The following is a 14,242-nucleotide window of genomic DNA, read 5'->3' on the forward strand; positions in this document are numbered from 1 at the left end:
AACCATCACTGGTGCCTGATTTCACGAACAAGCAATTAATTATAAACTCCATGCGGTTTAATTTTTAGCAAAATTCCAAATGTTGCATTTCAAAGAAAGGGTATCTTGTATTTATTAAGATGTGAATATTTCTTTTTTGTAGATGAAATCAGTTTCAATAGTTGGAAATGATTATTCTACTATCTTCATTATAAATTTTTATACGTTATATCTACTTAATGTTAATTGTGTTTCTATGTATGATATTGTTTATTATTGTTTCGTAACTTTTTGTTCACCATCGCATTGGTGTTATGACATGGTAGTTGATAAATGCTTTTCGTAAACAACACGACTCCTTATCGCTGCCTCTGTTAGTTAATTGTAATGCAAAAGCGGCACGTAACATTTCAATTGACGTTAATTCGTCGTCTGATACAATTACGGCCTACTCGTGTGCTTTAGAAGAATGGTATGTTCTAATTCAAGAATATTGGATCATAAATGGGATAAACCTCAATTTAGAGGTGTTACAGACCTCCACTGAATTAACGTGGAGTTGTGGCTTATTAAGCCACGAAATGTTTTCAGTAGTTATGTATTTTGTTTTAATTCATTAATGTATTGTTTTTCCAAAATGTAAAATTGAGAGGTTTGTATAGTGTAATTAGTATCAGGAAAATTGTATTGTATAAGGGAGTATCCCAAAACAATTTAGTAAATATTGTACATTTTATATTTATGCAATAAAAATATGTTTTTTCTAGTTGTAGTGGGAGGGTGAAATAAAAAACCACGAATAAATAAAAAACTGAGCGTACTTTGGCCGTTCGGAAGCCATTTGAGTGTTTTTTATTAAACTTTTCTTTTTAAGAAATAATTATTTTATTCGTGAAGAAAAAAAAAAGTTTAGTTTTGGTTAAATTGGAAGTTACGTAGCTTGAATAATTTTTCAGTTATCGCTTTCTATTCAACGAAGAACGTAACAACATTTTTGAGAAATACATATTTGTTATAGGAATTGGACTATATCCCTCATGAACTGTTTTGTTGTATTAACAGTAACTGTCAACGTTTCAGACATCTTATTAGGATAAGATCAAATAAATCGTTAGAAACTAAATCGGCGAAAATTTCGGAGGTGATAAATTTAAGCATGTAGCGTTGTTTAAACATTCTCGGTCTGCGATTACTAGAAAAATGAAATTGATGCGAAAATAAAGACATAAAATGCTAGTTAATTTTCGAACAGGTTTGTGCGCGCTTACTATTCTTTACATGCGCGAAACCTGGCCTCTTATTTTATGGTAAGGACACACGCCTTAAGATTTTTGAAAATAATCTATTACATAGATTCTTTTAAAATTTTTTGAGGTTAATCACTTCCATCATTTGAAATAAATTATTATTTATTTATTCATGACAATTGTACAACGTTTCGGAACCACTGTCCCATATTCATGCACTATAAAAACCTCATGTTTTCATATGGGAAATCATGTCTACCATTTGTGCATCTTCACCTCTCTCTGATGGAAGTGATTAACCTCAAAAAATTTTTAAAAAAATGATTCACCTCTCTCTGATGGAAGTGATTAACATCAAAAATTTTTAAATAATTGATTCACCAGACTTCCTAGAGAGATAATCCAGATATTACATAGAATGTTTGAACCAAAAAATGATTAGTTAACCATAGAATTTATGTGTCCAAAACGCCGAATTGCGTGAACTTCACCTGGTAAATATAATTCATGTGATAGTATTTTTGAGAATAAGATGGGCCTCTACGGAACATACGGGTATACGTCTAAGGAGTAGAACGAAAAATTAATGGGAGGATTGTGTCAACTGATTTTGTAGGTTTGGGTATGGACTGGTTAAGCAGATGTGGGTAGGCAACGATTAGAGGTTTCACTATCGAACTTTCGGGTTTGCTAAGCCTTTTATTACTATTATTATCCACTTTGCGTTAAAAATTAAAGTAACTTGGGCAACTAAATCTTCTCTTTACTTTTATTCTTGTTGTTGAAATAATGGTAGTGAAATTGTAGAATGCAGTTTTGCTATTGTTGGGATAAGATTGCTGAGCCGTATTAATCAGTATATTAATGAAAGATAAGGTGACTCCCAACCCAAGGTCATTTTCCCATTGCAGTAGCGCATTCTATCTTTCGAGGAACAATACTGTTTTGTATTAGATCGAAAAACGTGAGAAAGAAAAAGTTGTTCCGTGTTCCCCAAATGATATCTCAACTAATTAATAATTTTATTGGATCATAATTATTTTTTATCAATTTATTCACGCACAACATTTTAAGTATCATTCAAACGTATCTATACAAATATCAATATTTTTTTTAATTTATCTATTTCCTTTTAAAAAAATTAATAATTTTGGTATGTATTGTTGTCGAATACTTAATAAAAACAAATGAGTGCGTTTTAAGATGTTATTTTGTTTTAAAACTTTGAAAATTATAGAAAAAAGTAACGTATTATTTTGATTTTAAATATACAAAAAATTATATATTTTTTTTACAAACATATTGCAAACGATATCTAAAACGGTTTGATCAATTCAACCAGCTATTGTTATAGCTAAAGCCTTAAATTTTTAAATAATTCTGGCATAAAATCACTAATGTCTCCTATATTTTTCACAGCATGATTCAATGCTAGTGTAGAATAAATTTTGTTGGTAATTTTATGACCCGATTATTATAAAAAAAATTCTGACTTGTCCCTTTAACATTACTTGGTTTTTTTCATTCATTTTTTTCCTTTATGATCCTGAAATTTATTTACAGTGGAAAAAAAAATTAAGGGCAAAAGCTAATGTGTATGTATGTATATAATGTGTATGTATGTATGTATGTATATATATATATATATATATAAAAGCCATGATGACTACTGACGTGAACTGGCCGCCTTAGCCGGCTGACTGCTAATATCCTTGACCGTGGCCTCAAGGCGTTTCCACCGATCCTACGATAAGGCAGCTATTAAATGTTATTCACCCCTCTTTAATATGAAATATTATGACTTATTTTATAAAATATCATTTTATTATAGATTAAAAGCATTAATTTCAATTATATATATGTATATATAGTTGACCGTAAAAATTGATATATAGGAAGATGGTCAGGGTTGCGGTCAAAAGTGAAACAAAAAACGTTGGAAAATAAAATAGTTGTAAACTATTTTTGTTTCACTTTTGACCGCTACCCTGAACATCTTCCTATATATAAATTTCAATTATACTTTTACAGTTTTGCTTCATTTGGTTTTGCTCACGATCAGCACGATTATTTTGATTTATTTCAATCATTTTATGATTTTACTAAATAGCTTTTTTAATGAATGTCATCATAACATTTGAAAAAAAAAAATAACAACATATTAATCGAAACTAAAATAGCTTTTAACCAGACATTGTATGTTAAAAAAGTGCATAAAATAATACACTTTTTGAGGAGAAAAAATAAAATTAACATTTTACTAGTTAAGTGTAATAAAAATAGTAAACCAATGGACGCCAAACCTTTGTCTAGAATTCTAGCAAAAATTAACGTTAGTCCTTAACATTGTAATATTTCGTAGTTTAACTTCAATTTAATAGTTGCCTTTTTTTGAAATAGTAATTAATAATGTTGCTAATTTATAAATTACAATTATTATTCACAGGTGATTTCGTAATTATCATATTAACGAGAAATCTTCTTATCCCATAATGTTTATTTTTGAATGCTATTATCATATTTGCTTTTACATTTGATAACATCGCCCTAATGAGGAAATCGTTGCGTAATGTTTTGTTTTTTTACTACAATTGCAAGCAATTATGAAACACGTAATTTCGTTTACGAAAATGTAGTATCTAAATCAATTCCTATTCCTGCAGATAAATATTATTTATTATATACATATTATTGCAGTTTTATTACCACTTTTATACATAATTTTATAGTGTTAAAGGAAGTTCCTTTTTTTTTTTTTTTCCAATAAAATTATGGTGGAATAGTTTATCTTTTATACAATTGTTTTTAAAAATTAGTTTAATCATCCCTAGCCATTTATGATGGTGTCGTGGCTATCTATATAGGAATGTGAAGTTCGTTGGTTTCAGTAGTACTCTGGCCTATTGACTACTTCACTGAAGGCGCACGACAAAGCATGATTAGGAATTTGTGTGATCTAAGGAAAGATTGTGCCAAGGAATTAGCCCTGAACACTGATACAGGTAGAGGAGAAATGAGTATAGGAGGATAGATGGTAGGAAACAGTTCTAGTTGCAGCAACGAGTCTGGCGGAGTGGAACAGTTGTAAGGATACTCTTAGTTGCAGGGATGATCCTGGTGGACTAGGAGGAAGGAAAACAGTTAGCCTGACGGACTAGAACTGTTGAAAGGACACTCCTAGTTGTAGAGATGAGCCTGAATACTGAGATTGTTGGTTAGAAGGAGTAGGAAGGTAGGGGAGAGAGGAAATAAAGATCTAAGGCTTTGGCAGGTATAAAAACAATATACCATGTAATAGAGTAGAAACTGTTACCACACCGAACTACTAGGCCTAGATCTCTCCCAGGGAGTATGGTCGGATCAAAGAACAACATTGCCATAGATGGAGGGAATATTTAGAGAGTTTGGGCATTTGGCTGTAACCGAGGAGTGGTCATTTATAATATTCTTGTAATAGTCCATGTGTTCGTTTTGTATACTTTCTTTATTGTTTAATCGACATCGCGGACAGTCTGCTTCGGGGAATGAAATTTAGGTTCTCGTACGCCTGCTGCCTCTTGTCAGCCGTGATCCGTGGATCTAAACCGAGTTTGCACTGAAGAAACATGGTTCGTGGCAACATGAGGTTGGGTTTCACTCACAGCCATCTTCGCTCCCTCCAGGATTTATATCTGTAAGAAGACCTTATATCCATATATATAGTGTTCAACGGTTTTCATGGCCTACAGTACCAAATTATATATATATATAATAGAATAATCGCATAACAGCCATTTTAACTTTTTTTTTGTCTCTCATAATTTATTTCTCTAAATCTTCAGTTCACTGATTTCTTCCATTGAAATGCGACATGAAATAATTTACTGCTAATACTGGTTATATGACCGCCTAGCTGAATCCAGTTCAATGTTATTAGTTAATTAATTGAAATTGTAGGTTGTGCAGTTAACCCTTCATACAAAGTAGTACTTGTGGTAAATACATTTTATCGAAAAGCTGCAGTAGTATCCCGGGCATATGTACACCAGAGTTGGCCAAAAAGAAATTACAATTACTAATTACAGCCATATGTAATTGCAATGACTTTGGTTCAACTAATAATTATAATTTCGGACCATTATTACAATCAGAGTAGTTAATCAAGTAGTTGAAATTATTAATTAAAGTTGTAAGTTAATTCCCGTAGTTAAAAATTACAGTAATTGGAAAGTGGTTGTAATTGTTATTGCAATTACTTTTTGTTGGTTGTTCACATCTCATTCTCTTATTCACAGGCCGTTAAGTGTTACGTTTTACCATTTACTATTTCGTCTCAAGAAACCAAACCCCTTTTCACTCTTCTTTTTTTAATTGAACAAATTTATTTGAGGTATACCAAGTTATTTAGGAAAATTATTTTAAATATTTATTGTAAAAATATTTATATATAACTTATAGAATATCGAAATATTTATTTAACCTGTTTGGTTAGTTAGTAAGTGAAGTAGTCTTGTAGTGTTGTAATAGGATTGAATATACACAGCTGTATGTGATGCCATCCTTGGCCCAGTTGTTAGTGGCTCTATCTGGCGGCAACCACCGGTACTACCGAGTCCTTATTAGTTCCATCCTTCGCCACTAGATACCGCTCCCGTCGCATCTTCCTCTTACCGTTGCCTAGATACCGGTAAGCTGGCGATAGTGCGCCATCCCTTAGTGCCTCTTGGTGTGTGTCAGTGGTGTGTTGCTGAGTGTGCAGTGTTGTGTGTTGTAGTGTCTTGTGTTTGGTGTGTCTAGCGGCTGTCAATTATTCAGTGGAAGGTTCTCTGTCGATTCAGTGTAAATTTTGAGGTAGGATATTGTATTGGTTATCATTTCTCAATGTAGTGAGTCAATGAATTTGGTTTCTCGTGACAGATAGTTTTATTTAATCCCCTGGATGTATATGTATATGGGTATATTTTATTAAAAGATTTTTCGAATGTCAGATTGTAAACACCGGCCTGAAGACTGGAGAGAAACAAGACTGATAAAAAATAACTAGTACTCGTTGTTATTTATTATTAACTTAATTTTTAAACGCAATCGCAGATTCAAAACTAGGGTGAAAGATATGGTCCAACCACCTACAGATATAAATTCAATCAAACATTTAATAATTTAGTGCAATTCCAAGTGCATCCAAGTGAACCGATTGTTGAGCTTTTCTCAGCATATCTAGTGGTGATTCTATTACGTCCATTCCTGCCTCCGTTTACTTCGGAGTCGACCCATTCGTTAATGTTATAATTGGCGTTACCACTACGCATTCCAGATGGTACACCTTTATTTCTCCGCCAATTCCTGATATTTTGGAGCTTCTCACAAACAGTTCAACAAATATTATAATTGGGAATCGTAATAACAATAATCCACTTTCTCAGACATTGCGGACAAAATTCACCTAACTAGTAATTCAAGGGTTAGGCTCAGTTAATGAAGTAGTTACAACTTTTCTTACAAAGCTGACTATACCCAGCAGCACTGCTTTTTGTTGTCCTTCCAGGATATAGTCAGGAAGTCTTAGTTCGTTTCCTCTAGGACCAATCCATTGTTAGAGTCGACGAAGGGCTACATATTCCCTTCTTTTAGGAGGTAGAGTTGCTTCCATTCCCCACATACTTGCTTTTCTGTTTTTTCTCCTACCATTTTATGTATGCTGGCGTAATTGGGAACTTCTATTTCAATTATCGCGGCTGTCTTTTCTTTTGTCCATCGAGCCAGAGTTGTTCTTATTGTTCGTTACTGTACGCTCCTTGATTATAGGTTATTATTGTTAGATTAGGTATATCCATTCTTGAATTATTTTTATATTTACACTTGTTGTATCACTCGATTTCATCTGAATTATATTTGTATTAAATGTACTCGTTTCATTCACATGATCAAGTGTATCTAATTAACTGAAAAAAAATCCGAAATTTATTTTTAAAAAAAAGACTAATTACTCATTAAAAATAGACTTGACAAAAAGTGTCTCTAGTTTGATGGTTTATGCTAACAGTTTTTTTAGGAACATGATGTCTTTTAAAATATATAAAGAGAATTCACTGTTTTTAAGAAACGTGAACTATAATGATAGTAGTCTTTGGAAATACGTATGTACTGGCTACACCTACAACCTGGGGGTTACTGTGTGAAAAATAGTCTTCTAAGTTAACACCTACATGCTTAAAAGTTTGTTCTTACCCTTTTTTTATAGTTACTTATCGGTAACTTCTTTTTAATTTTCTATAAATCTCCAGGTTGATTAAAGTTTATGGTTACTGCTCTCTTCCTATAGGTCATACCATGGTTTCCTCACTAAACGGTCTATCTAACTCGAAAAAGATTGTTCAAACAGGATTGTTAGTTGCTGAAAATAACACCTTCAAACCAACAAACCCTGGAGTTAATTCAACATAAATAAATTAATGTTCCTACATAAATATTTTATAACTATTTGTTCTTCTTTTTTTTACCGCAACCCTGACCATCTACTTATATTTAAATCTTTACGGTCAACTATATATACATATATATAATAAATATTTTATTGTTACTAAATTTTAAAATTCTGTTTAATATAGCTTTTTCATGTTTTTATTTTCAAGGAAATAAATACATATGTTAATAAAATTAAAGGCTATTATATCATAAATATATAAGAGAAATATATCTGAAACAGGCAAGTAGATTGTAATAGAAAATATGACAATCGGTATTAAAATATTTTATTTTATATATGTTTTTGGATAAAAATTGTTCTTATAACTACTTTATTATATACATACATAATATTCCTATATCGACGTTTCGGGAATCTTCCCACATCTTTATGACCAAAAATCTTTCCAGAAGTTACGTAGTCCTATTTATGCATATTAAAATACTTTGTCATATAACTGTTAATTTATGGCAAAGTATTTTAATATGGATAAATCGGTCTATGTAACTACTGGATAGCTTGTTAACCCGAAGATTGGGGAGAACCCACGAAACTAAATGAATATTATGTTTGCAAAGAAGATTAAAAAAGTTTTTTTTAACAAAAGACTTACATAAAATAAAAATATAAAACTTTTAGTTCAAAAAGATTAAATAAAATATTTTATTATTAAAACAAATCCCTTAAAATGAGGATGTAAGATATCTAATAAGTAAATAGACTGAATAATGGACAGTTTTTCATAAACCTCTTCCAAAATATTTAAATAAAAAGAAGTGAGAATTATTGAAAGCTTTTTTTCTTGAAAATAAATAAATAATAAAAATATATCCTCTTAGCCCTGGCTGAGTAATGAATGCTTTTTCGCATCTTTATCTTCGTGGCGCCTGTGATTAATCATATAATACGAACTCTAATGCTATTTACTGAGATTAAATTATTATTTAATTTATATATTTCTTGTTTATCTTTTATGAGATTTAGGTAAATTGCGTTGTTTACGATTATAACTTTGCTTGTGAGGAGTTTTATTTATTGTTCAAGTCCGTTAAAAAAAGTGTGCAGAACAACAATGCCTATTGATTATTGTTAGCCATCATATTTTAATATACTAATGTTCCTCGTAGCAGGTTCAACTTGAACAATTTGAACTAATGATTTATTTTACAACTATTTTTTGCTGATCAGTCCCTACTGTTTTTGAAATGTATTGGAGGAAAATGAATTCTAAATAAATTATGTTATCGAGCTTTGTCTGATTGATTTGACTTTTTCCGCTACGCAATAAAGTCATGACGTTTCCACCACGAGACTTAAATTATAGTAACAATATCCATATATTTTCAATATGATTATTTTTTTATAACTCCTATGTGTAGGCCATTTTAGGCGGTCTCGAGGATATTTGATCATAGCTAACATTGTCATAAAAAGGTTTATCACTTCATCAACAATGCGGAACATGTAACGGCTGCGAAACATGATCCCTTACACTAATGGAAGAACAGCGCCATACGTTTTTTAAGATAAATTATTATTACTGAAATATTCGGGTCAAAAAGCGACGAGTAAAGGATAATCTCGAAGGCGAATCATTACGGCGAATAAGATAGGCTTGCAATGTTCTAGGTCCTAGTAACGAACGGTTTCTTAAAATGTTATCAACACTGAACCGAAGGGTAGTCCGAAGCGTAGGTGTGAGGATTGTTTGACGACTGATCTGGTAGATTTGGGTTTGAACGGACGTCATTATATAGATGTAATTGGTAGTATCTTCGGGTTCACTGGACCTTTATTTTTATTATTTCCTTATGTAATTAGTATGACATATACTTTTTAAAAACAAAACATATTAGGGATAGGAAAATATAACAGATATGGTTAAATATTAGATCTGTACTACTACAACCCATGAAGGGTCAGACGGTCAGTATTTTGTAAGGAAGTACTGTTACTAGACCAACGGTTGTGCAAGGAGGCGATTTGGTCAGAATCACGCTCGACCGCCAGATTTTTAGCCAATTTATGGGGCTGGGTGGACCCCGGGAGGGCTCCAGGACCCATAGGGTTGACTCACGGCTACAATGGTTTAATATGAAATGTTGAATTGTGTAGAACATCCAGTTTATCCAGTTGTCATCTTCATTTCAATCTGACATCCCTAATGAAACTTGCAGGGTTTAGGGGGGAGTGTGGCAAAATGTTGGTTTAGAATAAATAGTTTTCTTCTACTATTTTGGTGCTTTTATTGACTGCCATCCGGTCTATGTTCCTACAATCAACATCCAGTTTAGTTAAAATTGACTTAGTTCTGAAAACAACCGAACAAATAATAGATTTTCTTTTGAAAAAATATAATATAATAAAAATAGGTCGTTACGTGTCGCTTTTGTGCAATTTTTTTCGTTTGATAACTTCTTGCTTAATCCTTATCCATTCTAGTTGCCCGTTTCCCTTTTTCTTTTCTTTTTTTTTTTTGTTGAATGATTCAGTTCCTTTTGAAGCGGACCCTGACCTGTCTTATTACTCCAGGAGAGAGAGAATGGACCGGTAAAAAATATAAAGTAGCTGGCTGGATACAGATGGCTGGGCTCGACTCGGGGAGGGGACAATGAAAGGGGGAAAGAAGTAGGAGAATAGGAGAGGACGTCTCCGGGAAGTTGATAAATGTAAGTGTGTAGCTCTGCTCTTCGAGGCAGCTCTTGCTAAAAAATGTTGATTGGTGTCCGGCTATAAAAGCGTTTTTATTTTTTAATAGCTCCCTGTTTATTGCTCTGGCCCCATTATTATTATTATTATCGAATTATTATAGCCCGGAATGCTTTGCTAATTGTTTTAAAAGAAATTAAAGTGCTTTATGATCTTTTATATGTTTAGAAATAAAACAACCGGCTCCATATTTTTCCCCGCTGCACCTTGTCAAAATATAATATATATCAAAATAATGTAAAAATATAAAATATCAAAAAACCTAAATATAAAAAAAATCTGATAAAAAACAATGTTTCCATCCATGTTCACTTTTCCAACATTTTATTGTACAAGTCCAAGTAGAGTTGTTTGAGTGAATCTGTAAACCAGTAACAGAGAATCGGCTCCTCTGAAGGAATCGTATTCTCAATTGAATCATCCGTAAGAACCATGATTCGTTTGAAGTCAGTTGATTCTATATTCAGAAATCTTGAAGCGGAAGCATGTAATTTATTTTTTCAAAATAACAATAAAAATCACAGAAAATTAAACCAGAAAATATGTGTTCCTGACTTTTAAAGAAAGGAGAAAGTATTCTATGAAGCCAGTTAAAGCAAGCTAATGATGTATTTTATTTATAGTTAAACAATAATGTTAACCCTTTCTTTTAGGTTTTTTTTTTTTTTTACTTTACTACAGGAATATTGACGAAGAACCTCAATAAAAACGTTTGTAAATTATCTGAAACCTTTTTAAAATGCAACTTCTTTACCGACGTTCTATTTCTCAAGAGGAATAATTATACGGAATGTAGACAAAAAATGAAGTGTAAGTAGTTTTTTTATTGTTATAGGAGAGCAGAAGCTAAAAGATCTCGCCAGTGCCGGCCCGATTCAATGAGCTGTGACCTTAGAATCTCCTATTACAATTTAAATTTTCTCTGCAAGAATTAACTTACGGAAGGGTTATCTGTTCTAATTAATTATTATTTTGGAACTAATATTTTCTGCTATAAGAAGGGAACTTATGGTCATTTTAAATAAAATTTAAATACATCTTTCATTTGAGCTAGTTTTGTTCTTAAAATTAATTTTTTGGCATAACAATTGTATTTCATGACTGTGATATTTTGTGAACTAAAAAATGTTTAGGTAAGGCGTTCAATCCTTCATCACACCATCCTTGATCAGCGAGTTTATGGGGCTTAATCCAGAGGAGCTTCTAAGGAATTTCGACCTACCATCCCCACATCCGCCACCCCTCGGACGCTACCCTTCGGGAATTATTAGGCCCTCATTGTGGGACTTAGTAACGAGCGGATCCCCTTCGTTAATGACAAAATGTAGATGGGAGGATTGCGTTTAGATGGATTTAGTTGATTTGCGTTTGGAGGGACGTCTCTGAGCAGATCTTAGGTTTCGCTATTAAAAGTTCTTTAAATATAAAAAGCTATAAATCAATAGAGATTATAATAAAATATAAATCATTCAATCATTTTTCAGGTAAGCTCTTTGCGAGTGCTGCAGAGCTTGCAGGATTGCTCACGGGGAAACCTGCTTACGAAATCTCGTGTGCTTATGTTTTCCTTGTCCTGTTTGTTTTGCGAGTCTGGAGTCCCTCGCGAATTTTTGTCATTATTTTAAAGGAAAGAACGTCAAATTATAGGGATTCTGATATGAGTTGGCGAGTTTGACATATTGAGTTTTTCTTCAGTCGTTTCGATGGTATGTGAGTTGTCATTAGACTGGTGTCATTAGTGATCAAAGAAATAGACATCCTGCTGCTTGGGTAAGGCGTGGTTCGTTAACATGTGCCTCATTCCAAAACGTTGCGATTATCCTGAAAACTTGAAATTAAAATATCTTATCCACAAATATTTTACAAAATGTACGATATTAATTAAAATATTGAATATTTTCTTTGCATATATAACGATCTCGGGTGTATATGAATTAATTCGATACGATTTTTGTCGTTTTAATAGTTTGATAATAGTCTACATTGTTGGAAGTGACAACCCAAAGCAGAATAACCAGTTGCTGACTCAAACAGTTTGGTATGAATGAAAGTGAATATGAGGGTGTTCCGGTTCTTTTCCAAAAGTTGTTTTGTTTTTTCATTAGAATACTGAAATCCAACAGATATCAATGTTGTTATTATAGGTTTCAAATTCGTTTTATAGAAAAAAAAAATTAATAATTGTGAAAGGTGTTCTGATGTCAAATTGGATATCTAATTCTCTTTCTATAATTTTCTAACATATGCTAATAAAAAACACTTAAACATAAAATAAAAGATTTTTATCGTGAACGAAGTGATCTCTCAGAAATGTTCAGCGTTCACCAATAAACTTAAAAAGTATTAAAATAGAAGTATATTTTGAAAAATAGAATATTATAATTTATAATATAATTAATTATTAAAATCATAATAGAAAATAGAATTTAAAAAAAAATCATAATATTCAATTTTTTTTTTCTTTTCAATATACTTAATCTATTTTATGTTATTTTACGTATTTATTTTTAAATTTACTTTCATTTTATTTCATTATAATTATTTTACTCTTTTTTTTATTCTAGATTTATTTATAAAAATATTTATATTCAACACTATTTTTGTACTTCTTCGAAATTATTCCCACTGTTAATCCTTTAACTGGCATTTGAGTGTTCCCTGTGTACCTAACAGGTATTTTTCATTTTCTCTTTTCTTCTTCCTCCTCCTTATGTTGCTATTCATATTCTTATTAGTTTACATTATCATTTATCTTTATTATTCTTTTTACATTGCAAAATTCTGTTTTTTAAACTCTTATCATTCTCATTTCTACCGTTTACCCATCCCACACTCTTCCTTCTACATTACATTTTTATGTAGTCAGTAATAATATAGTTTACCTGTTGCACTTACAATTTTATAACAGTCATTATGTCTCATTTAATTAATTTAATAGATCTTTTCAATTATATATATTTTGATGTATATTTTCAATTTATTAGTTTATCCTTTTTTATTTATCATTTTATCTCTTTTTTATTTTATTTAAATTTGTTTATGGTTTATATACCACCACCTTTGCATTTTTATGTTATTTCTGTATCACTCTTTTACCAATATTTTTATCTTTTTGTTGTATTTCTGATAAAAAGTTACAACGTAGATAAAAATGCGGGCAGAAAATAAATAAATATTTATTTCTATTTTTTCTTCCTTCTTGATAGCAGCCCTAGACATTTCCTTCAAATTAGCTTACGTTAAAACGTTCATTTATATATTTTATACCTTGTTCAGTTAAACATAAAATAAAAAAATAATAATAAATTAACAATAATAATACTTCAATTATTAAAAGAATGTTTCGTGGTAACAATATGAAATATAGAAGGAAATCATTTATCATTAGGTTTTAACGCAATGTCTGACCTAAGCGGCTGAAATGAATTGTGGTAATAAATTGAATACGTTTGAACCAGGCAGGTAGTTTTGAGATATAAATAGAGCTACAGTATAAATCCTTTATAATGAACTTCAGGAGAATTATGTTCGCTATAACTAATATATCTATAATGGTGAATAGTTCTTAGTATTTGAACATCACATACAATGCATACCTTTGGTTTACGTCTACTGTTATAGTTATGCGAAAATAATATTAAAATGAATTTTTGGAACGCACTGAGCTATAAAATAATTAGTTTTTAGTAACAGTTTAAGAAGTCTAGTTTCTTAATTTGATATAGGAGATTTAATTATATCAATTTAAATGATATTTAAGTTACAACACTTTATTATTGTTTCAATTATAACAATCTACATGGAATGTTTAGTAAGAAAAAGTATTGTAGTTGTGAACAATTTCGAATTCTAGTTTTGGAAG

At 31.2% G+C, this 14,242-nt stretch overlaps 1 protein-coding gene across 6 annotated transcripts in view; it reads left to right on the forward strand.

The window, feature by feature from the left end:
- Positions 1 to 14,242, forward strand: part of SNF4Agamma (SNF4/AMP-activated protein kinase gamma subunit) — a 503,643-nt gene that overhangs the window by 80,570 nt on the left and 408,831 nt on the right. Inside the window, exon 1 of one of the 6 annotated variants that reach the window (XM_067046463.1) lies at positions 5,925 to 6,056. The exons of the other annotated variants lie outside the window; for them this stretch is intronic. The gene's annotated coding sequence lies outside the window, so the exon portion shown is untranslated. Of the gene's footprint in view, positions 1 to 5,924; positions 6,057 to 14,242 lie in introns of those variants that run through there. 6 annotated transcript variants of the gene reach the window in all.

Source organism: Halyomorpha halys, unplaced genomic scaffold, assembly GCF_000696795.3.
Source record: "Halyomorpha halys isolate HHAL.00 unplaced genomic scaffold, Hhal_1.1 Scaffold533.1, whole genome shotgun sequence".
NCBI lineage: Eukaryota > Metazoa > Arthropoda > Insecta > Hemiptera > Pentatomidae > Halyomorpha > Halyomorpha halys.